Source organism: Felis catus, chromosome B4 (genome assembly GCF_018350175.1).
Source record: "Felis catus isolate Fca126 chromosome B4, F.catus_Fca126_mat1.0, whole genome shotgun sequence".
Taxonomy (NCBI): domain Eukaryota; kingdom Metazoa; phylum Chordata; class Mammalia; order Carnivora; family Felidae; genus Felis; species Felis catus.
This window is the reverse complement of record NC_058374.1, coordinates 25872943-25896920: the sequence shown is the minus strand read 5'-3', so window position 1 is coordinate 25896920 and position 23978 is coordinate 25872943. Positions and strand designations below refer to the sequence as shown.

General features: G+C 39.6%; 1 protein-coding gene and 1 long non-coding RNA gene across 3 annotated transcripts in view; one reads left to right on the top strand and one right to left on the bottom strand.

The window, feature by feature from the left end:
• The window catches only part of LOC123386477, a 99337-nt gene that overhangs the window by 47414 nt on the left and 27945 nt on the right, over window positions 1-23978 (bottom strand). The gene's annotated exons all lie outside the window — the stretch shown is intronic.
• On the top strand, window positions 8307-21577 carry LOC123386479. The gene is made up of 4 exons (XR_006600374.1): window positions 8307-8384; window positions 8879-9008; window positions 9426-9487; window positions 20773-21577. It is a non-coding gene; the product is annotated as an uncharacterized LOC123386479 (long non-coding RNA).

Genomic DNA, 23978 nt, shown 5'->3' with positions numbered 1-23978 from the left:
TTCATGAAGTGTTTTCATGGACCAGAGTCCATATGCTGTTCATTTTCTCTTTATTAAGCATTTTTGTGGCAATTTTATACAATAGCCAGTTCGGTAATGGTCAGCCTTTCTGCACTGCCACCTCACAGAGGAATGTTTTCCTTATTCTATCAGGTGGCTATCCGAAGAGTCTCCTACTCCCCTCTGAGCCCCTCCACGAAGAAATCTAAATTGCCCAAGTATTGCCTTATGTCCTCATGGACTCTTACAACTCTGCACGTTGGTAACCTCCTCTGCCTAGAACATCCGCATATGAATTTAAAAATCTACAGACAGAGGGGCGCCGGGGTGGCGCAGTCGGTTAAGCGTCCGACTTCAGCCAGGTCACAATCTCGCGGTCCGGGAGTTCGAGCCCCGCGTCAGGTTCTGGGCTGATGGCTCAGAGTCTGGAGCCTGTTTCCGATTCTGTGTCTCCCTCTCTCTCTGCCCCTCCCCCGTTCATGCTCTGTCTCCCTGTGTCCCAAAAATAAATAAACGTTGAAAAAAAATTTTTTTTAATAAAAAAAAATCTACAGACAGAAGAGACATTAGCTCAAAGCCATGCAACATTTCCCTTCTAACAGTAACTCGAAAAGAACTGCATGATCAACCTGATAGAACTAAGGAGGAAGAAAGAAATTAGCACTTCAGTACCTGCTCTACATACCGAGAGGGTTTGCAGAGAGGTTTTCACTTGACATGTCAAATGGGTATGGTAATGAACCCAAATAAGGGAGATGAACAGAATGATTTCCGCTTCCAGGTATATTATAAAAATAATTCATTATTATTTTTACTTAAAATTGATTTGTTCTCATGGGTATCTAAAAAATGCACAAGTATTTTTATGGATCATCTGTTATAGTAAAGAATGATTTTGCACATGGTTGCATTAAGGAAAACCTAGTTTCCTTTAACTCCATTCTAAGATCACAAATGTTGGCACTCTTAACCGAAAAAAGGATAGACTTCCCTAAGCATGTTTCATGATAATAGCTTTCATTTTATTTTGGTTGGCTAGATGTATATTGCCTCTCCAAGTCCTCAATTATATAACCTGGGATTTCCACATTGTTTTTGACAGAAAAGTAGAACAAAAATAAGTTATGCAGACAAAATTTGAAACACATGATATGGAATTGAAAGGACTTAGTGATGAAAAAGTTGTCTGAGTTAGTGGTAATCAAATCTTGAAATAGATTTCTTCTTAAACAAGCAAACAGTTCAAAGTATTTGGCTATGCCTCACTGTTTTTTCAAGCTTGAAGAGATTATACTGCCCCACTTCTCAACTATGGTATATTTACAGCTGGACTTTGAAAGTGATGCAGTAAACACTAACCTCTTATTCCAATCTTGAGTTATATTCTCCGTTAAGCAGTCACTGTAAGGCTCTGGCTGCAGTATCACAGAGAGCAAGCAAGACTTTTTACAACTGAGGAAAAATAACAAGGTTTTGAAAACCATGGGCTGTTGCAATAGATGTTCTGCTTTTGTCATTCCAAAAGGATTAAGCTGTTTTATTTTTTTTTAGGTTTATTTATTTATTTTGAGAGAGACAGAGACAGCATGAATGGGGGAGGGGCAGAGAGCAGGAGACAGATTCCCAAGCAGGCTCTGCACCTTCAGCCCACAGCCCCATGTGGGGCTTCAACCCACAAAACCGTGAGATCGGGACCTGAGCTGAAACCAAGAGTCAGAAGCTTAAATGACTGAGCCACTCAGGTGCCCCAAGGATTAAGCTGTTTTAATCTTTTAATGGTATAAAGCTAGGTTATTTTAAACTCTGATTTCATATCTATTATCCAATATGTGATAGGCTCTTAATCTATTTGGGGTTATGAATGCTTGTGTGTATCTGTTGAAAGCTATAGATCTGTGTCATCAAAATTGTGACTGTCATCTCAGTGAGTGAACTCACAGACTCGTAAGTTCCCTCATAGACCCCAGTTAAGAGTCTCAACTCTAAGGAATTTGAAAGTGTGAACTCTGAAGAAAACTAGTTTTTCTTTAACTTTTGGAACACAAGGTCCTCTGATTGGACACTGGATGTACATAGGGACCATCCATGTTAGGTAATTTTAAAAAAAGGATTCATGAGAATATTAAAGAGAAAATATGTAATTGTTAGAAAGATTTTAACATTTGCAATCTTTTTGCCAAAAATCTACATCAATCACAAAAATGGATAGCTAAAGTGTTAGATTAGGCCCCATGTTCAAACGGTTTTATTTTTAATTTTTTAATCTACTAGATAAGAAAATGCTAACCACAATTGTAGGTCATCAGAACTGGCAGAAAATGTTTTATTGGCTCTGACAAATGGTTCTGGATATTTGGATTGAAACTATGGAGAAACTTCCAATTGAGGACTACTTTCAGCATTCTGTCAAAGACTAAATCAAGGAACATACCACACTCAAAAGCTGGACCGTTGTGTGCTTTGAATTGGAAGTTAGGGGCAAATGGTTTCCATTCTTTGGTTCCATTTGACTCTGGAAAGCATTCCCACTTCTGTTATAGCATATGTATGTGGTTTTCTAATGTACCCAATATGATGTCATTATTTTTTTTCCCCTAAAGACGGAAGAAAATGGAGTATGTGGTATTTGAAAGGAGTTATACACACAGTGATAGAGCTGTTTGCACCACAGTTTGATTTTTGTAAGAAATTCTCTTTTCTTCTCTTCAACATTAAAAAATTATTTTTGGCTCTGAAGTGATAGGATCAGGCCATTAACAAAACCCACTCTACTGCATACATGCTACTTTGGCAAACCTCTTGAAATCACGGAAACGATCTTCACGGACATTTTTAAGAGAAATTGAAATACATACTATGACATTTCTTTTTTTTTAATAGGCCCCACGCCTAGTGAAGGGGGGAGCCTCACTGAATGTGGGGCCTGAACTCACAACCCTGAGATCAAGACCTGAGCTGACACCAAGAGTCAGGTGCCCAACTGACTGAGCCACCCAAAGACACCCATAATATAACGTTTCTTATTGAAGTTGAGGGCCTTCCTCTCACTTTAAACACGTGAGATAAAACTGAATATCATACATGTTCATTGTTCAGTGAGCACACTGGATACAACTCATTACCAATGGTTCCAATTCATTTATATTCCCATTTTCCACTATTACCCCAATATTTTAATCAAGAATAGAAAGCATATTCATGGCCACTATATCAGATAGGACATAGATACTGCTTCAGGTTAAACCCAAATACAGAATCTGAAACAAGAGAGAAGCTTATTTTTCTCTACCACACAAATATCCAAGCTGGTACCAAGGGTCTGTCCCATAAAATCAGCAGATGGCCATTCTCCTCTCTTGGCAGAGTGTTGTTCTGGAGTGTTGCCCTTACCTACATAATCTAAGAGAGCCTATTAGATCCATAATTAGCCATGGCAAGGGATTAAAGGGAAGGGCAGAATGCAAATTAAAAGCTACCAATATGCCTGTACATGTATCCCATCCAATAGAGTATAGTCATGTGACCACACCTAGCTTCAAGAGAGGCTAGGGACTGTCGCCTTTATGCTGGGTAGCCACGTGCCCAGCTAAAATAGTCTAATACCATAAAAAGACGAGAGGGGGGGTGGACACCGAGTATAAATAGTAGCCTCTGTCAGAGTTACTACTCAGTGAATCAAGCATTCTGGGTTTGACTTTCAGTCGAAACTTTTTTTTTTCCCCAAGCAGCACCTTTCCTGCATACAAAGCTTGTGCTCCATCAGCTTAACTTTTCCATAACCCAACTTTTTTCCTGGTCTTCATCATGCGAGCTTTCACAATTATTAACTAAACCAAAAAAATTAAAGGGTTTCAGTGATCAACAGAATTAAAAAAAAAAAATTGAGCACTTTCTCCTAATCCTTTCACAGCACATATTGTTTGAACCGGTTACTATTAAGCATACAAATAATTTAATACAATTGTAAAGCAAAAGATCTATGGGCACACATACACAAATAGGGAGTTTTATTTAGGTCCATCTCACATTGGGAATTTGTCGGTTCTGGTAGCAAGGACTTCCAATGGGTGATGTCAGCTTTCAGCACAAGTTGTCTAGAGTCCACGTTTGGGAACAGACTTAGGGATATGTGTCAGAGGGATTTTCTTATTGCAAACAATAGAAATTGACTCTGGCTAGCTTAAAGGGGAAAGAAATGAATGTATCATAGTGAAATGGGGGATACTCATAGAAAAGAAGAGAAAGCGAAGGACCAGGTCTCATGAAAGACAGAAGTCAAGTCAGGGCAGTCCTGGGTACTGATGGAAAGACCCTCCAAGACACCCTTCCATAGTGAATCAGCTTTGCCATGTTCTGTCTTTGGTCACTGTGCTCTGGATTCCAACTCTGGGAGAAGATTCTGAAGCTTTGTGTTATGGGCTTAATTGTGCCCTTGCCCCAAATTCAGATGTTGAAATCCTAACTCCCAAAACGTCAGAAGTTCTGAGAAAATATATAATGACCTAAATATCATACAGAGCTGCTCAATGGTATAAAATAGAATCAATTACATTATAATAGTAATTAAAACAACTATTATCATCCTTTATTGAGTACTACCATGTGCTAAGCACTGTGAGGGACGCTTTTCTGCATTATATTATTTAATACAACCAACAACCTCATGAGCAAGTGACCATTACTGTCCCCATTTTTAAAATGATGAACCTAAAATTAGTAAGTGACAAAACCAGATTTTGAATCCAAGTCTATCAGAATTTAGAGCTAGGATTCTTATCCTAGCAAGTAACATTACCACTCAAAGTATTCAAACAGCAGCTCAACCTGCTGTGGAAGCAGAAGTCATAACTACTCTTCCAAACCCATCATCTCCGTTGCAGCTCTTGATTTCTAGAGGTGCTAGACTTTCCTGTGTTTCAGTTCTTGTTAGTATATGCTTAGGGGAAGCAGAGACTAAAGGGCTCAAGCAGCAATGGTTAACGAAAAGCTTTAGAAAATTAAGAGATTGTTAAACTTTGTGCTACACTGAATAAGAAAGGTAGAAATGGTTAGATGCAAACACATGCTGACAGCAGAAAGAAATTAAAGAATCAATCCCAGTTACAATTGCACCAAAAACAAGATACCTAGGAAGAAACTTAATCAAAGAAGTGAAATAAAGACCTTTACTCTGAAACTGTAAAACACTGATGAAAGAAATTCAAGATGATGCAAAGAAATGGAAAGACATTCCATGTTTATGGGTTGGAAGAACAAATATTGTTAAAATGTCTATACTACCCAAAGTAATCTACACATTTAATGCAATCCCTATCAAAATATCAACATTTTTCACAGAATTAAAACAAACAGTCCTAAAATCTGTATGGAACCACAAAAGACCCCTGAATAGCCAAAGCAACTTTGGAAAGAAAACCAAGCTGGAGGCATCACAATTCTAGACTTCAAGTTACATTACAAAGCTATAATCATCAAGACAGTATGGTACTGGCACAAGAATAGACACACAGGGGACGCCTCAGTGGCTCAGTTGGTGAAGAGTTTGACTCTTGGTTTTGGCTCAGGTCATGATCTCACAATTCACGGGTTCAGGCCCCATGTTGGGCTCTGCACTGATGGCATGGAGCCTGCTTGGGATTGTCTTTCTCCCTCCCTCCCTCCCTCTCTCTCTCTGTCTGTCAAAGTAAATAAATCAATGCAAAACAAAATAGACACATAGGTCTATTTTGTGTGAACAGAATAGAAAACCCAGAAATGAACCCATAACTATATGGTCAATTAAACTTTGGCAAAGCAGGAAACAATATACGATGGGAAAAAGAGTGTCTTGGGAGCCTGGGTGGTTCAGTTGGTTAAGCGCCCAACTTTGCCTCAGGTCATGATCTCACAGTTACTGAGTTTGAGCCCTGAGTCAGGCTCTGTGCTAACAGCTCGGAGCCTGGAGCCTGCTTCAAATTCTGTGTCTCCCTCTCTCTGCCCCTCTCCCACTCACATTCTGTGTCTCTCTCAAAAAAAATAAACATTAAAAAAAGAGAGAGAAAAAGGGTCTCTTCAACAAATGTTGCTAGGAAAACTGACAGCCACATGCAGAAGAATGAAACTGAACCACTTTCTTACACCATACACAAACATAAATTCAAAATAGATTAAAGACCTAAATATGAGACAAAACTATTAAAATCCTAGAGGAGAACACAGGCAGTAACATCTTTGATAGCGGCCATAGCAACTTCTTTTTAGATATGTCTCCTGAGCAAGGGAAACAAAAGCAAAAATAAACTATTGTGACTTTATCAAAATAAAACCTTCTGCACAGGGAAGGGAACAGTCAACAAAACTAAAAGGCAACCTACAGAATAGGAGAAGATATTTTCAAATGACATATTTGATACGGGGTTAGTTTCCAAAATATAAAAAGAACTTCTGGAACTCAACACCCCAAAAAGGAATAATCCAATTAACAAATTGGCAGATGCACACACACAGTGGAATATTACTTAGCCAAAAAAAGAATGAAATCTTGCCATTTGCAATGATGTGGATGGAGCTAGAGAGTATTCTGCTAAGCGAAATAAGTCTGTCAGAGAAAGACATGGAATTCACTCACACGTGGAAATTAAGAAATGAAACAAATGAACAAAAGGGAAAAAATAGAGAGAGAGAGGCAAACCAAGAAACAGACTCTTAACTATATAGAGAACAAACTAATGGTTACCAGGGGGAGGTGGGGAGGTGGGTGAAATAGATAGTGGGCATTAAGGAATGTACTGGTCATGAGCGCCGAGTGATGTATGGAAGTGCTGAATCACTATATTGTACACCTGAAATTAATTACACTGTATGTTAACTAACTGGAATTTAGATAAAAACTTAAAAAAAAAAACACATACAGACAATGTGTTCATAAGATAGTGAACTCCTAACCTATGCTGGAAGACAAGGCCTTCCAGTAAGTGTCTGTATATTTCATGTTTTACAACCATTCTGTTCTGTACCTCATCATTATAGAATTGACCAAACGCTACCTTTTTTGTAAGAAGCCTATTTTTTTAGGTCAGACTGAAATGTTTAGCATTATCTCCCATATAATGTAATCACTCCTCTTAGGGAAACATCTGCCAGCCAGGGCCATACATTAGAAAGCCGGGAGAGCTGCTAAACAATGTATAAACTTGGGCCTCATTTCCGGAAATGGCAATGCCATTGGTCTGGGATGAGGCCTGGGCATGGGTATTTTTGGAACTCTCCCCCAGTGCCTCTACTATGCAGCCAGGGTTGAGAACCACTGCCTCGTTACTGTATCACCTAACTCCACTTCAAACTATTAGTGGAACTCCACTTTTCTTTAAGACACTTACCTAAATTTATGTAAATCAGAAAAGCATCAAACTCTCTTTCTGGCTATAGAAGCCCTCCTAATAAAAGTTCTGACAGTATTAAAAAATCCATCCTCAAATAAGGTGGGTATAAGACTTTTTCTCATTCACTATCAACAATGCAGGAGATTCCTGGTATAGTTGCAAAATTTGAACAAATGGTGTCTTTATCTTTTTGTTCTAAACTGTTCTACATTTACAGTCTGCTTAATTAAAAAAAATGTTATATACGTGAAGGGAAGTTGCTTAGAAATAGGACTTGGGGAATGTGTCCTTATCTATTGTGACTATAACAATGCAAAACAGTCACAGACCCTCACTGGCAGAGAATTTTGTGTTCATTACTCATGCATCTGGGGTGACTTGACGATTGGCTTAGCAGTTCTGCCGATCCCCACTGGACCAGTTCACACAGCTGGGGGTCAGCTGGCCATTACCTGATCCAGGTGACTAGGCATGACCAGGGTCATTTCTCACATCCTCCAGTAGGCTAGCCCAAAGATATTCTCATGGTGATGTCCAAGGTGTCAGCCACAGATGCCGTTTTCCAAGACTTCACTTGTGTCAGGTCAGCTAACATCCCATTAGCCAAAGCAAGTCAGCTGGCTGAGCCCAGTGTTGAGGGATAGGCCGTCACTCCAGTCACTTGCAATGAGATGGCCAAGGGTGTGAATACAGGCAAGGGAGAAAGAACTGGAGCCATCACTAATTCTACAACTATTGGAAAAACAAATCCAATAATATCAAGCCCTGAAATGGCATACTGAGAACTAAAGAAAGATGTTAAAATGATGAAATAAAACATTGGAAAAACAGAATTTTTAAGCAGAAATGGGAGACTAATGGTGTAACTCTGTCGGCTTTCAATCTGCTAAATGCCAGAGAATATGAAGGAAGGAATTGGCTCCTAATTGCTACTGTTTTTCTCCAATCTAATAGATGACTGTTAAAATCTATGGACAAATTATAATGTCTTCAAGAAAACTTGAAGGAAAAAAACATGTCACTGTGAGTATACTTCAAACTAAGCAGTTAAACTGCATCATAAAATATTGATGAAGTCACCGAAATTATCAGGGAATAAATATGTTTTCGTCAACTGCTAAGAAATATATTAATTAGGTACAACAAGCTATATTCTTAAATCTCTTAATAATTTGAAAATCAACTTTGAGATGCTATTCTATCAAATTTCATATTATTTGTTTATTTGATGTTAAGCAATGAAACAGATGTTTGGCAGAACATTATTAAAATAGGGAGCCTGGAAACTTCCAATAGCTCTACAGCACAGTTCCCTTGGTTTTCTCAATTCCAATTAGGTGTTCCTTTAAATGATTTCATTTATATACAAATCAAAATAAAAGTGGTTCCTAGACCTTTTAACATTCCCAAATTGCCTGGCTCTTGATCTGAAAAAGCAGATACAGTTTTTTAAACTTTACAAAAATGCCTTAAACCGACTGCATGATATTTAATGAAATTATCACATTATTTTCAAGATTTGGAACACAGAAGATGAATTTGTGTATAAATGCTAAAATGGCTTTCTCTCTGGATCAGATGAATTACAGAAACAAAAGGACTCATTAGTAATCACCTCCACATAAGACACAGAAAAATAGAAATCTGGTAAGATTTTAAAATTTCACGTAGCTAAGATAACAAGAAATTATAAAGTATGCATGTTTTTTAAATGTTTAGCTATCATTTTTTCTACCTTAAGGAGTACTTTTCCATAAATGTGGTATTTTTATGTGGTATTGGAACATCAGTATATTTTTTAGACAAGAACATTTTTGTACTTGAAGGAAACTTAGGGGTCACCTTATTTATCCCCTCAATTTACAGAACTGGAAAGTAATCCTCAAATAAGTTGAAGTGATTTGCCCAAAATCATGCAGCAATTTAGCCATCATCATGATAATATCTATTACTTATGTAGTTTACAAAGGATTTTACATTCACAATGTCCATTAATTTTAATAACAGCTTTTTTAAAGTATGTAGTACAGTTTTCATCATCTTTGTTTTGTTTTGTTTTTTTAGATGAGTAAAGCAAGGCACGGAGAGATTAAATAACTTATCCAACATCACAAAACTATATAAAGGTACACAACGATTTCACTATATCTCTGCGTATCCTTATAGCATCAAGGTAGCCCAGCTGGCAATACAAGCTAAAACCACAGCGGGATGCACCACACACCTATTGGAATCAGAATGTCTGAACACCAAAAAAAACTGACCATATCAAGTGTTGGTGATGATGTGGAGGAAATGGAGCTCTCACACCCTGCTGGTAGGATGTGACATCCACTTTGGATAATAGTTTGGCAATTTCTTTAGAAATTAAGCATATACCTACCGTAAGACCCAGACTTTTTACTCCTCAGTATTTACCCTAAAGAAGAGAAAGCCTATGTCCCTGCAAAGCCTTGTACACAAATGTTCACAGCAACTCTTTGCTAATGGCCTCAAACTGGAAACAACAATATAGATGACTCTCAAAATAGTTACGCTGATTGAAAGAAGCCAGACACATACAAAAAAAGAGTATGTAATTTATGATTTCACTTATTTGAAACACTACAAAAATTCAAACTAATCTTCAGTGACAAAAAGCAGAATGGGGAGTGGGAGTGTTGGAAGGATCTGGAAAGAAAACAAGGGCCAAGAGGAAACTTAGACATGATGGAAAAATTCTTTATCTTGATTGTGCTTGATGGTTTCATGGGCGTATACACATGTCAAATTTATCAAATTGTGCAGTTTAAACTCTGCAGTATACCATATGTTTCAGTATGTATGTCTACCTCGATAAAAAATAGTGACCCAGCAGATTCTGAAAAATCTACTTAATTATACTCAAGCTGTTAGATCACACTGGTCCAACATGCATCTTTCTACTTTTTTCATTGAAATAAACACTAGTAATCAAAAAGTACACAGATACACAAAACAAAATAACAACAGCATTGTCACGATAGCATTTATGCCTTTTAAGGCAGTTGAAATTATATTATGCTCTTTCTAACTCATACCGCTGTAAATTCTAACAACAAGAAGTTAGTTATGTGTTCTATTCATTTGTTTTGTTTAAATAAGAGCAAAAATTCAATCAGAGAGACACACTTAACCCTTGCTGGTGCAAATGCAAATTAGAACAACCTTTTGGGGACACAATTAGGCATAGATGTTTCAAAGAACTTAAAAACCAGCTTATTTCTTTGGTCAGATAATTACGTATCTGGCAGTTTAACCTAAGAAAATCATCTCAAAACAAAAAGATTTATGCAAAAATTGCTCCTCCAAGCATTATTTATAATAGCCAAAAATGGAAACAAATGTATTGTCCAAAAATAAGGGAATTCTGGAATAAGTCATGTTACATTCACTCCATGGGCTATTAAATAGCAAATAAATAATTTATAATAATTTTTAGAGAATCACCCGAAGACTTTCCTGAAAAAAAAAAAAAAAAGAAGCCAAATCACAAAATGTCCCTCCCCTTAAGACTAATAAAATGAGCAAAAATAGGTTAAAAACAGAAGAAAAAAACAATATTCAGAGAGAAGGCTAACTTCTTATAATAAATGTTTACTTGAAAAGTGGCATTCAAGGCAAGAAAGAGACCAATATATTATGTCATTTGGATGAGCTCCTAACTCTCCATTCTAGAACAGTGGGAAGTGAGAGGGAGGAAGAAGGTGAGTACACGAAATCCTAAATGGTCTTGTGACTCCTACTCAGTTTGGAGGGAGACTTATTTGGGACAGCAGGAAGCAGTATAGAACATGAAAAGCAGCAAACTCTTGTAGAAGAGTTTTTGGGCCTTTTGCCCAAGCTGGTGTGTTACCAGTAACAAGGAAGTGTGGCTTGCCATTCCTGTTTTTCTTGACTAGAAGACATGGAGAACACTGCAGAGCAGTCCCTCTTGAGGTGCAGACAAATAGCTCAGTGATAAACAAGGATTTGCCAGAACAGAAAGCAAAGGAGAAAGAAGGCAAGTCCACTGTTAGAGAACATGGGGCAGAGAGCTCTAAGGGGATTCCCACTGTTCCATCCCACCCACACCCCCACCTAAGAATGCCTGCATCAAAACCCTTGGGATTCCGCCCCTCCCCCCACAAACCCATGAGACACAGCAGCATTATTCGTAATAGCCAAAAAGTAGAAACAACCTAAACGTTTATTAACTGATGATGTAAAATGTGGCCTATCCATACAACAGAATAAACAAACAACTTGAATGAAGAAAATGCAGTGTATACAATGGAATGTTATTCAACCTCAAAAAAGAGGGAAATCCCATAATATGTGACAACATGGATGAAACTTGAGGACATGATGCTAAGTTCCCAGTCATGGGACAAATACTGCATGATTCTACTTCTATGAAGAATCTAATATAACAGAACTCCTAGAAGCAAAGAATAGAATAGTGGATGTCAGGGACTAGGAGAGGGGAAACGGGGAGCTGCTAATCAATGTGTGTAATTTTCAATTGTGCAAGATGAGTAAGTTCTAGAGATCTGCTGTTCAATATCATGCCTATAGACAATACCGTACTGTACACTCAAAATTTTGTTAAGAATGTAGCTTTCATAATTGAGTGTTCTTACTATAATTTTTTAAAAGTACATGGATGAACCTTGAAAACATCATGCTAAGTGACAACAGGTCACATGCCATACGATTTCATGGATATGCAATGTCCTGAACAGGCAAATCCATGGAAAGTAGACTGGCAATTTCCGGAAACTAGGAAGGTGGAGGGGGGAAAGGACAATGGATTGCTAATGGGGAGAGGGTCCCTTCTTAGGGTAACAAAAATAGGGATGATGGTTGCACAGCACTGAAAAGATATAAAAACACTGAGTGCACTTTAAAATGAAAATTTTTATGGTATGTGAATTTTTTAATGTTTATTTATTTTGAGAGAGAGAGAGAGAGCAAGTGGGGGAGGGCCAGAGAGAGAGGAGAGAGAATCCCAAGCAGTCTCTCTGCACGATCAGCACAGAGCCACAGGTGGGGCTTGAACTCAGGAACCATGAGATCATGACGTGAGCCAAAACCAAGAATCCGACACTTAACTGGGCCACCAAGGCACCCCTATGGTATGTAAATTTTATCTTAATAAAACTACTATAAAATAATGGGGCGCCTGGGTGGCTCCATCAGTTAAGCATCCGACTTCAGCTCAGGTCATGATCTCACAGTTTGTGGGTTCGAGCCCCGTGTCGGGCTCTGTGCTGACAGCTCAGAGCCTGGAGCCTGTTTCAGATTCTGTATCTCCCTCTCTCTCTGCCCCTCCCCTGCTCACGGTCTGTCTCTGTCTCAAAAAATAAACATTAAAAAAAAATTTTTTTTTTTAAAAGAAGAAGAAGCCAGAGAAGTGTGTGTACAGCTTCTCTGGAGAGCCAGGGGAAGGGAAGGAAGTAACTCTTAGCTGAAGTGCTACAGCCGGAGTTGGGGAAAGGATTTGAAGCTTAAGGAAATTACCTAAGGGAGTAAGAAATGCCACTGCCTAGACGGAATTAATTCCATTACAAGGCTTTATATCACATTACAGAAGAAAGATCAGGACTCATTCACTAAAGATCAAAACCCAGGTACTCACTGAGTTTTCTCTCTTCATCCAGAATCCCAGGCTTCCAAAAGCATTCAGAACATCAGCAACCAGCCCTAGATATTCTGAGGTTTCACAGAAATGAGAAGGGAATTAAGATGACTCACTAAATTCAGATGAGAGAGAACACCTTAGTAGAGCTGCCTAACGGTAACAAAATGACTTATCGAATACATATAAATACACTAGAGCAAAGATAATAATGGGAAAGATCACAGAAAGATAAACAGTGAGCAAGCCTCACTCGGAGAAAGCACAATCCAAGGACTGGTAGAAAATCCCATGAAAACAGAAAAATGATATGCTATAAAAAACATGAAAGGCCATAATCAGATTCTTAATAAGATTTTAGAATCATGAAAATTATCACTTAAAAAATAAGACTACTGGGGCACCTGGGTGGCTCAGTCGGTTAAATCTCGACTTTGGCTCACATGGTGGTCACATGGTTCGTGGGTTTGAGCCCCGCGTCAGGCTCTGTGCTGACAGGCTTGGAGCCTGCTTCCCATTCTATATCTCCCTCACTCTCTGCCCCTCCCCTGCTCACACTGTCTTTCTGTCAAAAATAAACATTTAAAAAATGTTTTTAAATTAATTAATTAATTAATTAATAAGACTACCATTACAAAGCAAGCCATAACACTAAAAGAGACCTCTGGTATAATACTAAATCAAAAAGATCTACCAGTATATATAATATATGATTACAAATATTTAATAGGATTACAAGAAAATACCCAGGTCTGATAAAGGTAATTGTTCTGAGATATTTGGGCAATGGATCTTTTTCCCTTCCTTTCATGTTTTTACATTTTCTAAGTTTTCTTTTTTTATGTAATGTTTATTTATTTTAGAGAGACAGAGCACAAGTGGGGAAGGGCAAAGAGAGAGGGAGACAGAGGATCCGAAGCAGCCTCTGCACTACAGCAGCAAGCCTGTTGCAGGGCTCGAACCCACAAACCATGAGATCATGACCTGAGCCTAAATCAAGAGTCGGTCGCTTAACCGACTAAGCCACCTAGGCACCCCCATTTTCCTTTCCAAGCAAGGACATATATGGAACTAGAGAGTATAATGCTAAGTAAGATAAGTCAGTCAGAGAAAGACAAATACCATATGATATTAGAAATAAATGAACAAAGGGGGAAAAAGAGAGAGAGGGAGAGACAGATCAAGAAATAAAGTAATTATACTCATTTTCCAAGTTTTCTACAGTATGCATATGTGTTTTTTAAATTTTTTTAAAAATTTTTTTTCAACGTTTTTTATTTATTTTTGGGACAGAGAGAGACAGAGCATGAACGGGGGAGGGGCAGAGAGAGAGGGAGATACAGAATCGGAAACAGGCTCCAGGCTCTGAGCCATCAGCCCAGAGCCTGACGCGGGGCTCGAACTCACGGACCGCGAGATCGTGACCTGGCTGAAGTCGGACGCTTAACCAACTGCACCACCCAGGCGCCCAATATGTTTTTGTTTTTTTTTTTATAATGTACAGCTTAAAAGATAATGGTTTCTAAATGCCACAGTCGTGGACATGCTTGTGTGGGGGTCAAGTTCTATGTGCACAGTAAACAGCAGCAATGGACCTGAAGTCTAAATAGCAGGCTTGCTATAACAAGGTTTGTTATCCTTCTCCCAAAATCCCACTGGAATTTCCAAGGAGATAAAGAGTAAAAGGAATAAGCTCATAAAATGCTAGAAACCAAGGACTAGCACCATCAGGAAAACAGCTTTGTGAAGGGTTTCTGGAGCACATGAAGCAAATTAGTTCAAATTTATGAAGAAACCACAGCTGAGTGCCCGTAAGTCCAAGCACATATAGGAGACTGCCAGAGAAGCATGTGACCATCTTCCCATCTAGAACACTCTCAGCCACCTCAGGTAGAGTCCATAAACCCACGGAACCAAAGGGAGTCACGCACTTGTAGAGGGATGCCTACTTAAAACTTTACAGACGTACTAGACTAGTGCTCCACAGAAACTGTGGCATTTTCACCAGAATAAAGCCCGAAAAACCATTCTCCAAAGACAGCAGAGGGACTATACCGGGGGATCCTGGTGGAGCCAGAGGTTAAATATGATTATTAGAAAAAGAAAAAGCAGTGGTAGAAAACACCACACAGTTAGGAAAGACAAATTTTCAGACTAAAAGATACTCCTGGGCCAAAAACAAACAAAAAGCTGAGCAAAGATAGCAAAAAGAGAGACAGCTAGACATTGCATACTTTTCAGAGAATAGAAAACGAAGAAAGGCTGCCCAGATCATTTTATGAGGGTAGCATATCTTTAATAACCAGAACTAGACAAGATAATAGAAGAATAAAGAAGGAATCCATCTCGGGGCGCCTGGGTGGCTCAGTTAGTTGAGCATCCAACTCTTGATTTTGGCTCAGGTCATGATCTCCCAGTTCCTGAGTTTGAGCTCCACATTGACCTCTGCACTGACAGTGTGGAGCTCGCTTGGGACTCTCTCTCTCTCCCTCTCTCTGCCCCTCCCCTGCTCATGCTCTCTCTCTGTCAAAAATAAACTTTTAAAAAAATTAAAATTTAATTAAAAATTAAAAATTAAATTAAAATAAACTTTTTTAAAAGTTTATTTATTTTTGGGGCGCCTGGGTGGCTCAGTCGGTTGAGCGTCCAACTTCAGGTCAGGTCATGATCTCACAGTCTGTGAGTTCGAGCTCCACGTCGGGCTCTGTGCTGACAGCTCAGAGCCTGGAGCCTGCTTCGGATTCTGTGTCTCTCTCTCTCTTTGCTCCTCCCCCGCTTGCGATCTGTCTCTCTCTGTCTCAAAAATACAAACATTAAAAAAATAAAAAAGTTTATTTATTTTTGACAGAGAGAGAGAGAGAGAGAGAGAGCATGAGCAGCGGAGGGTCAGAGAGAGAGGGAGACACAGAATTCGAAGCAGGCTCCAGGCTCTGAGCTGTCAGCACAGAGCCCGACGCAGGGCTCGAACTCACAGACCACGAGATCATGACCTGAGCGGAACTCATCGGTCAACCGACTGAGCCACCCAGGCGCTCCAAAAATAAATAAACCTAAAAAATGAAAAAGAAGAAATCCATCTCATCTTTGAACACAGATGCAAAATCAAAAGACCAATGTACAAAAAATAATAATATAGAATGACTGTAAAGATTTATCGTACTGGGGTGCCTGGGTGTCTCAGCCGCTTGTGTGTCTAACTCTTGATTTTGGCTTAGGTCATGCTCCCAGGGTCATGGGATCAACACCCACCTTGGGCTCCATGCTGAGGGTGGAGCCTGCTTGAGATTCTCTCTCCCTCTGTCCCTCTCCCCCACTTATGCTCTCTCTCTCCAAAAATAAAATAAGTCTTAAAAAAAATTATCCTACTAATAATAAGGTGTTTCAGCATTAGAAAAATCTAAGAATGCAATCCAATATATTAAAAGATTAAAAGAGAGAGGCACCTGGGTGGCTCAGTCAGTTAAGCGTCTGACTTGATTTTGGCTCAGGTCATGATCTCACTGCTCATGAGTTCTCACTGCTCATGACTGCATCAGTCTCTACACTCTCAGCGTGGAGCCTGCTTCAGATTCCCTCTCCCTTTCTCTCTGCCCCTCCTTTGCTCACACACTCTCTCAAAATAAATGAATACACTTAAAAAAAAGATTAAAGAGAAAAATGTTACATTTATCTCAATAATGGCAATGAGATTTGATAAAATTCAAGTGTACAGAATTCATTTTTTGAAGTTTATTAATTTATTTTGAGAGAGAGAGAAAGAGAGAGAGAGAGAGAGAGAGAGAGAGCAGGAGGGGCAAAGAGAGAATCCCAAGCAGGCACCATGCTGTCAGCGCAGAGCCCGACCGGAGGGTCGATCTCACAAACAGTGACATGATGACCTGAACCGAAACCAAGAGTCAAACACGTAACAGACTGAGCCCCCAGGCACCCCTCAAGTGTACACAATTAAAAAACAAAACAAAACAAAATAAAACAAAAACTAGCAAACCAAGAGCGTAAGGTAGAAAGAATAATCACTTGTCTCCTCAGCTGCCACCCTCATTTCTTCCCTCTTTAACGAACCTCTACCCTTATTCACTCTTCTCCGATGGCAATTGTGATGGTTTTGAAATATGTCCACAAATTTTTTGATACTCATTTCTACAAGAGGTAGAGCCTGCTAGCGACTCACTTCTGATGAACAAATGAAGTGGAAGTGACCATGTGTGACTTAAGGCACCAGGTCACTAAAGGCAGTGCAGCTTCCCACTCTCTCTCCTGGTGTTTGCCCCAAGGGAAGTTAGCTGCTGAGTCAAGAGCAGCCCCGAGAAAGGCTCACGTGGCATGGAACTCAAGACCTCAGCCAACACCTCAGCTGAAGCCAGTTGGGAACCGAGCTCCCCTCACCCCCAACAGCCATGCTGCTGAGCCACTCTGGAAGCAGAGCCTTCGGTCCGCGTCAAGCCTTCAGATTACTGCCACTGGGTCTGCCAACGTCACCGGAACCTCATTAAAGACTTTCAGCTGCCACCACCACCCTGCTCAGCTGTTCCCAGATTCCAACTCTCATAAACTGTGTGACATAATAAATGTTTGTTGTTTTAAGCTGCTAAATTCAGGGGCTAGTTTGTTACCCAGCAAGACGGAACTAGAGCAACAAATCTTGCAGGAAGGGTAGACTTCTCCCCAGGCCAGAGGGTAAGTCTCCACTGAAGCAGGCTAATCATGGTGATCTGTTTAGGACTCCGTTTTGAACATTAGCGTAAGTGTGCTTTAGATGGTTGGCAAGGTCTCTTCACTTTGACAAAGTCACACACATTACCATTTCTGCCTCAGAACATTGTTGCCTGAGTGTGACACCCGGAACTGTGGCAGCAATTTCAAGGTCATGAGAAAAACCAGGAATTCCTACATGTCTGTAAGAACACAGATAGTGTGCTGAACACCAGAGTGAAAAGATGAAGGGACCCATGTCCCCGATGGATTTGTGAGGTTTCCAGCCCTGAAACTCTAAAGTTCTTAAGGGGGTAACAGATGCCTTTAATGTTCAAGCCCTACCTAATTAGCCTTTTCACTACTTGCAGCTGAAAACACCCTAACTGATTCGAAAGAAAACCCCTGTATTAGTCAGCTGGCACTGTCATAACCAAATGCTATAGACTGGGTGACCAACAATGGGAACCTGTTTCTCATAGTTCTTGAGGGTAAAAGTCTGAGATCAGTGTCAGCACGTTCAGAGTGTCATGAGAATCCTCCTAGTTAGCAGATACCTGGTCTTGTCACAGTGCCCCACCCATGGGAGAGAGAAGGAGAGGGGGAAAAAGAGGGACAGAGAGAGTTCATTAGTTCGTGCTCTTCCTTTTATTAGGATAATAATTCCATAATGGGAACCTGACACGACCCCATCTAAACCTAATCACCACCTAAAGGCCCTACCTTCAAATACCATTATCTTGAATGAACTGGACAAGAGGGGAGGGGTGCGGGGGCGGGGGGATGGACACAGACATGCAATCCATAATAACTCTTTGAATCTGATAAAGGGTATCTGTCAAAAACACATAGTAAGTACCATATTTACTGGTAATCTATGGAAACAATCCCATTAAAGATAAGATCAAGACAAAGATGATTGATATCAGCACTTCCATTCAATATTTGATTGGAAGTCCTAGTAAATGGAAGGAGAAAAAAAATTGTATAAGAACTGGAAAGGAAGTATTTAAAATGTCCTTTTTTGGAGCACCTGGGTGACTCAGTCAGTTAAGTGTCAGACTTTGGCTCAGAGCATCTCAGTTCAAGCCCCACATCCGGCTCTCTACTAACAGCCCCTTCCCCGCTGGTTTTCTCTCTCTAAATAAATAAATAAACTTCTAAAAGTATTTTTAAAATATTAAAAAAATAAAATATCTTTTTTTGTGTGAATTCTATGATTGTACAAAAATCCGAAGGAATTTTGGGAAAAAATTATCTATTTTTAAAAAGTTTGTTTTTAATGTTTATTTTTGAGACAGAGGGAGACAGAGCATGAGCGGGGGAGCGGCAGAGAGAGAGGGAGACACAGAATCTGAAGCAGGCTCCAGGCTCCGAGCTCTCAACACAGAGCCCAACGCAGGGTTCAAACTGATCAACTGTGAGATCATGACCTGAGCCAAAGTCAAAGGGTCAACCGACTGAACCACCCAGGTGCCCCCCCAAATTATCTATTTTTGATGCAATTGTAAATTGGTAAAGATTTCTGCAAAATAATTAGCATCTATGAAAATTTTAAATGCAGAAAGTCTAATCAAGGGGCGCCTGGGTGGCGCAGTCGGTTGAGTGTCCGACTTCAGCCAGGTCACGATCTCGCGGTCCGTGAGTTCGAGCCCCACGTCAGGCTCTGGGCTGATGGCTCGGAGCCTGGAGGCTGTTTCCGATTCTGTATCTCCCTCTCTCTCTGCCCCTCCCCAGTTCATGCTCTGTCTCTCTCTGTCCCAAAAATAAATAAAAAACGTTGAAAAAAAAATTAAAAAAAAAAAAGTCTAATCAAGTATATCATTTCCAGGAATCTTTCTTACAAAGAATTTTCTAAGTGAGTAAAAATGTATTTCTACATAGTTGTTTTTCAACATTATTTGAAATATCAATTTGATTAGAAATAACCTAAATTCTCAATTGATAGAGGAATGGTTAAATAAATTCTAGCACATAAAATACTATATAATTAGAAGAATGAATTAGATTACACATACTGTCATGGGAAAAATGTCAATGAAAATTAGGGGGGAAAAAGCTTGTTAAAAGTCCATATATGTATGGAGGTATGTGTAATGTCTGGGAGAATATACACCAAGGTATTTAACTATTATCAGAGAGATTGAATATTTTTTATGTACCTCTGAATAATTTGAAATATTTCCAAAAAAATAAGGTTTTTTTGATGGACTCCAAATAGTTTATTTTTGCTTTTATTTCCCTTGCCTGAGGAGACATATGTAGAAAAATGTTTCTGTGGCCAATATCAAATAAATTATTGCCTATTCTTTATTTAGAGAGCTTTATTTTTGATAAAAATAAATGTGTTAAAATAGAATAGTTTTCCTGATTTTAAAAGAATTTTAAATTAAAAAGAACCTAATATATATATCAAAAATTAATTATTAAAGATAAGAAAATGTACAGTGGTCTTCCAGATCTATGTATCAGAAATATGTCACATTTTCCCAGGACTATAATCAATTCACATCTAACTTTAGGATTAGAGAGAACAAAAACCAATTCAATAAAAAACTAGACATGTCACTTCAAGCTTTTGAGATTATTTTGGTATTTCATTTAAGTAATAAATTTGAATATTTTTAAAAATTGACAAAATTGGTGTTTATATCCATTTTGCTCCTATCAACTTGTTTTGAACATCTTAGAAGCTCAATACGGTTTTTAAAAAAACTGTACTACAAAAAATGCACTGAGAGTAAGATCCATACCCCCTCACTCCTTTCAAAATTTTAACAATTCTCCTTTTCTGTGTCCACCCTCACAACACAAGGAATTGGATCAGCACCCCCTGAAAAGGAACTAGCTTTCAGGGGAGTTGTAGAAAAGGAAAAGATGGAAATGAAGTGGTTTCACCTGTGATCATGAAAAGAGCACTCAATCAACCAATAATAAAAATAACCATGCAAGTCTCAATTTTGACCCAAAAAATCCATGATGTGAATCAATGTGAATTTGATTTGTGTGAAGTGTGATTTTCCTCACAGTGTTCCAGAGCAGAGCTTGACGTTGCTAAACAGTTGCTCTCTTTGTCCCCAGGGTCATCAACGACAAAGAAGCCTGGGCACAGGCACTTGCTGAGAACCTCCAAACCAGGGTGACCTTACCAGACAGTGAGACTACAGGCACCACCTTTCTAAGGAGTTTCACCTCCCAAGCCTGAACCACTCTGCATTATTTCCTGAAAGAGACCCCACATTTATGGGATGACCATCCTTCTCTGATCCCAACTGCTGCCAGAGCAACTGTGTCTTATCGTGTCATATGAGGGAGGGGAATACTATTTCCGAAGAGATGGTCAGTAAAATTAAGAAGTGGGCATGTTTTGAGAGCCTTCAGGAATGAAGTTTTCTAAAGTGAGAAAATTGGTTATAGGTGGCTAGAGGTAGAGGATTTAACCTCCTTTCCTTATTAGTATTCCCTTTTCTTCTTTTTACCACTTTAGTATCCCCACAACACTCCTTGAGGAAGTAATACTCAAAAACAACACGTTCATGTTATCAGCTTGCCTCTGTGAAAGCAACCTGTGTAGATGCCATAGCTCTCTCTAGAAAGACAGACTGGCACTGGAGCTGCTCTAGTGTCTGTGCTGTTTGGGTCTCTGTTCACCCAAAGGAAGCAATGACTTAAGGAAGCAAGGTTTCATCATGGCATGACTGACAATGGGGTTCTGGACGGTTCATCTTAGGGATGGTTTGTGGAAACCTCCAAGGAGTTTACACATTTCTTCTATGTCTAAAAAGGCGTGTGGGGCACCTGGGTGGCTCAGTCAGTTAAAATCCCAACTCTTGGTTTCAGCTCAGGTTATGATCTCATGGTTCATGAGTCTGAGCCCCACATCAGGTTCTCTGCTGGCAGTGTGGAGAACGCTTGGGGTTCTCTCTCCCTCTCTCTCTGGCCCTCTCCTGCTTGTCCTCTCTCCCTCTCTCTTTCAAAATAAATAAACTGTTTTTTTTAAAAAGGCATGTTAACAATGAGTCTCATAAAAAAAATAATAAATCTCTGGAGAGGTTTTTAACCCCTCTATGATGTGATTACTGTCTAAAGCTACTCAAATTATGGTCTAGGAGGAAAACTTCAACAAGAAAATCTCTGTTGAACATTAAAAGAATCTACTTGTTTTGGAGCTCCTGAGTGCTCAGTCAGTTGAACGTCCCACTCTTGATTTTGGCTCAGGTCATGACCCCAGGGGCATGAGATCGAGCCCCAGGTCTGTTCTGCACTGAGCATGGAGCCTTAAGATTCTCTCTCTCCTTCCCTCTGCTCCTCTCCTCTGGTGTGTGGAGACTCGGACCCTCTCCCTCTCTCTCAAGTGAAAAAGAAAGAGACAGAGAGACATAAGAGAGAGAGAGAGAAAAAAAGATTCTACTTGTTTTGTAATCTTCATTTTTATTCCCAAAGGGCCTCTCATCCCTGGACTAATGCTGCAGGATTCTCTTTTTTTCAGGCTGCACTCTTGATGTTAGCATCAGCCCTATTAGTGGATGGTCCCAAGTCCGGAAATATTTTGAAAGCAGCTCTTGCCTGCAATAGTAGGGACACATGAGCCTTGTACGGCAATCCCTTGATGGTGAAAGTATCTGACAGGATTTGGACGCTCAGAGTTCTGCTTATGGCTATTCTGCCAGGTTTCATCATCTGCATTTGGCAGTTTATCTTTTTACTTTCTATCGTTCTTTTTAGAAACCAAGAGTAGATGAGGGGTGAGGGAGAGAGGAAAGTGGGTGATGGGCAGGGAGGAGGGCACTTGTTGGGATGAGCACTGGGTGTTGTATGGAAACCAATTCGACGATAAATTACATTTTAAAAGAAAGAAAGAAAACATTCTTTTCTGTCTTTTAATCTCTGTATGACCTGATAGCAAATTTTACTTGTAATAGTCACCTCAACAAAAGGGAAAATATTTGAAACTAATAAAAAGAGGCAGCAAGGCAGATAGTAGAAAAATCTTTATGTTGGAATCAGGCAAGCCCTCGTCAGACCCTATGCCCTAAAGCCACCGACCTCTCTTGAGTTGCTTCCATGTCCTCATCTATAGAATGGGTTTAATCAGAACTACCTAAGGCAGAATTTCTAAAACTTGATTAATCCTTGGAGAACTTTAAAAAAAAAAGAACCCTATTGTTAACTCAAAATGCTACTGAGCTGTGTATAAACATAAAATGAGGTATGAGTCCTTTGTGCTTATACCTCTTATGTGAATTATATCAATCAACTAATACTAACTGCATAACTGACAACTCGCAAAATCTCAGTCGCTTGCATATGAAATATGTAGGGTTTTTATTTACTGTTTGGTTTGGCTGGTGTCAGCTGGACTAGGTGGGGACTAGTATGAGGTTACAAGTAGAATCACTTCTCCTCATGTCTTCATTTTGAGATCAGAGGCTACAGGGGCTAGGGGGGAGTTTGTTTTGTTGTTGTTTGGTGTTTTTTGGCTCTTGGGTTTTGGGGGGGGTTTGTTTGTTTGTTTTTTTTAATGATGTATCACAGGACTGAAGAGGCCACGCCAAATCATGCACACGTATTTAACCCTCATCGTGTTTACTAACATTCCAGCCAGGTCCAGCCTCAGTGGGGCAAGGAAATATCCTTAGCTGACTCTAGTGGAGACACGGCAAAGTCTCACGGCAAAGTACATGGATGAATAGATCTCTAACAAGAAGTATATGAAGAATTGAGAACAATAGTTCAATCCACCACAGTCTCCTTCAAATAATAATTATTCACTTTGCTCCCTGATGCGATGTACTTCCCTGCTGCCTCTCAAGACAGGTAAAAAGTCTCATCCAATCATGGCAGCAGGCTCAAGCTTCAGGATCTGTGCTTTACACTGGGGCCAGGTGTGGCTCTTCTTTAGTAAAAGGCAAAAGATTTATGCGATCTGAAGAGAAACCAGAGCATTGGTGTGGCTCTCCTTGATCCAGATATTTATAAGCTAAAACAAAAACAAGGAATCTGTCACCCTATATGCCAACATACTGTCAGGAAACAGGGACGAGAAATAGTAGTAAATACTCCTATTTGAAAAGGGAAAGAATGGGAGGCATATAGGGGTCACCTGGTCCGTAGGAACTCTGAAACAGGAAAGTATTAGCCAGTTTCCCCACTAGGGTAGGGAACAGTCCTTTACTAAGCCCTAGCACTGCTCCCTGGGAATAACACACCAGTCCCATTTTCTCCATAGCCCTGCTCTGCCTCAGGCCTGACCCACCTTTTCCACCCTTCAGGGCCACATCTGAAAA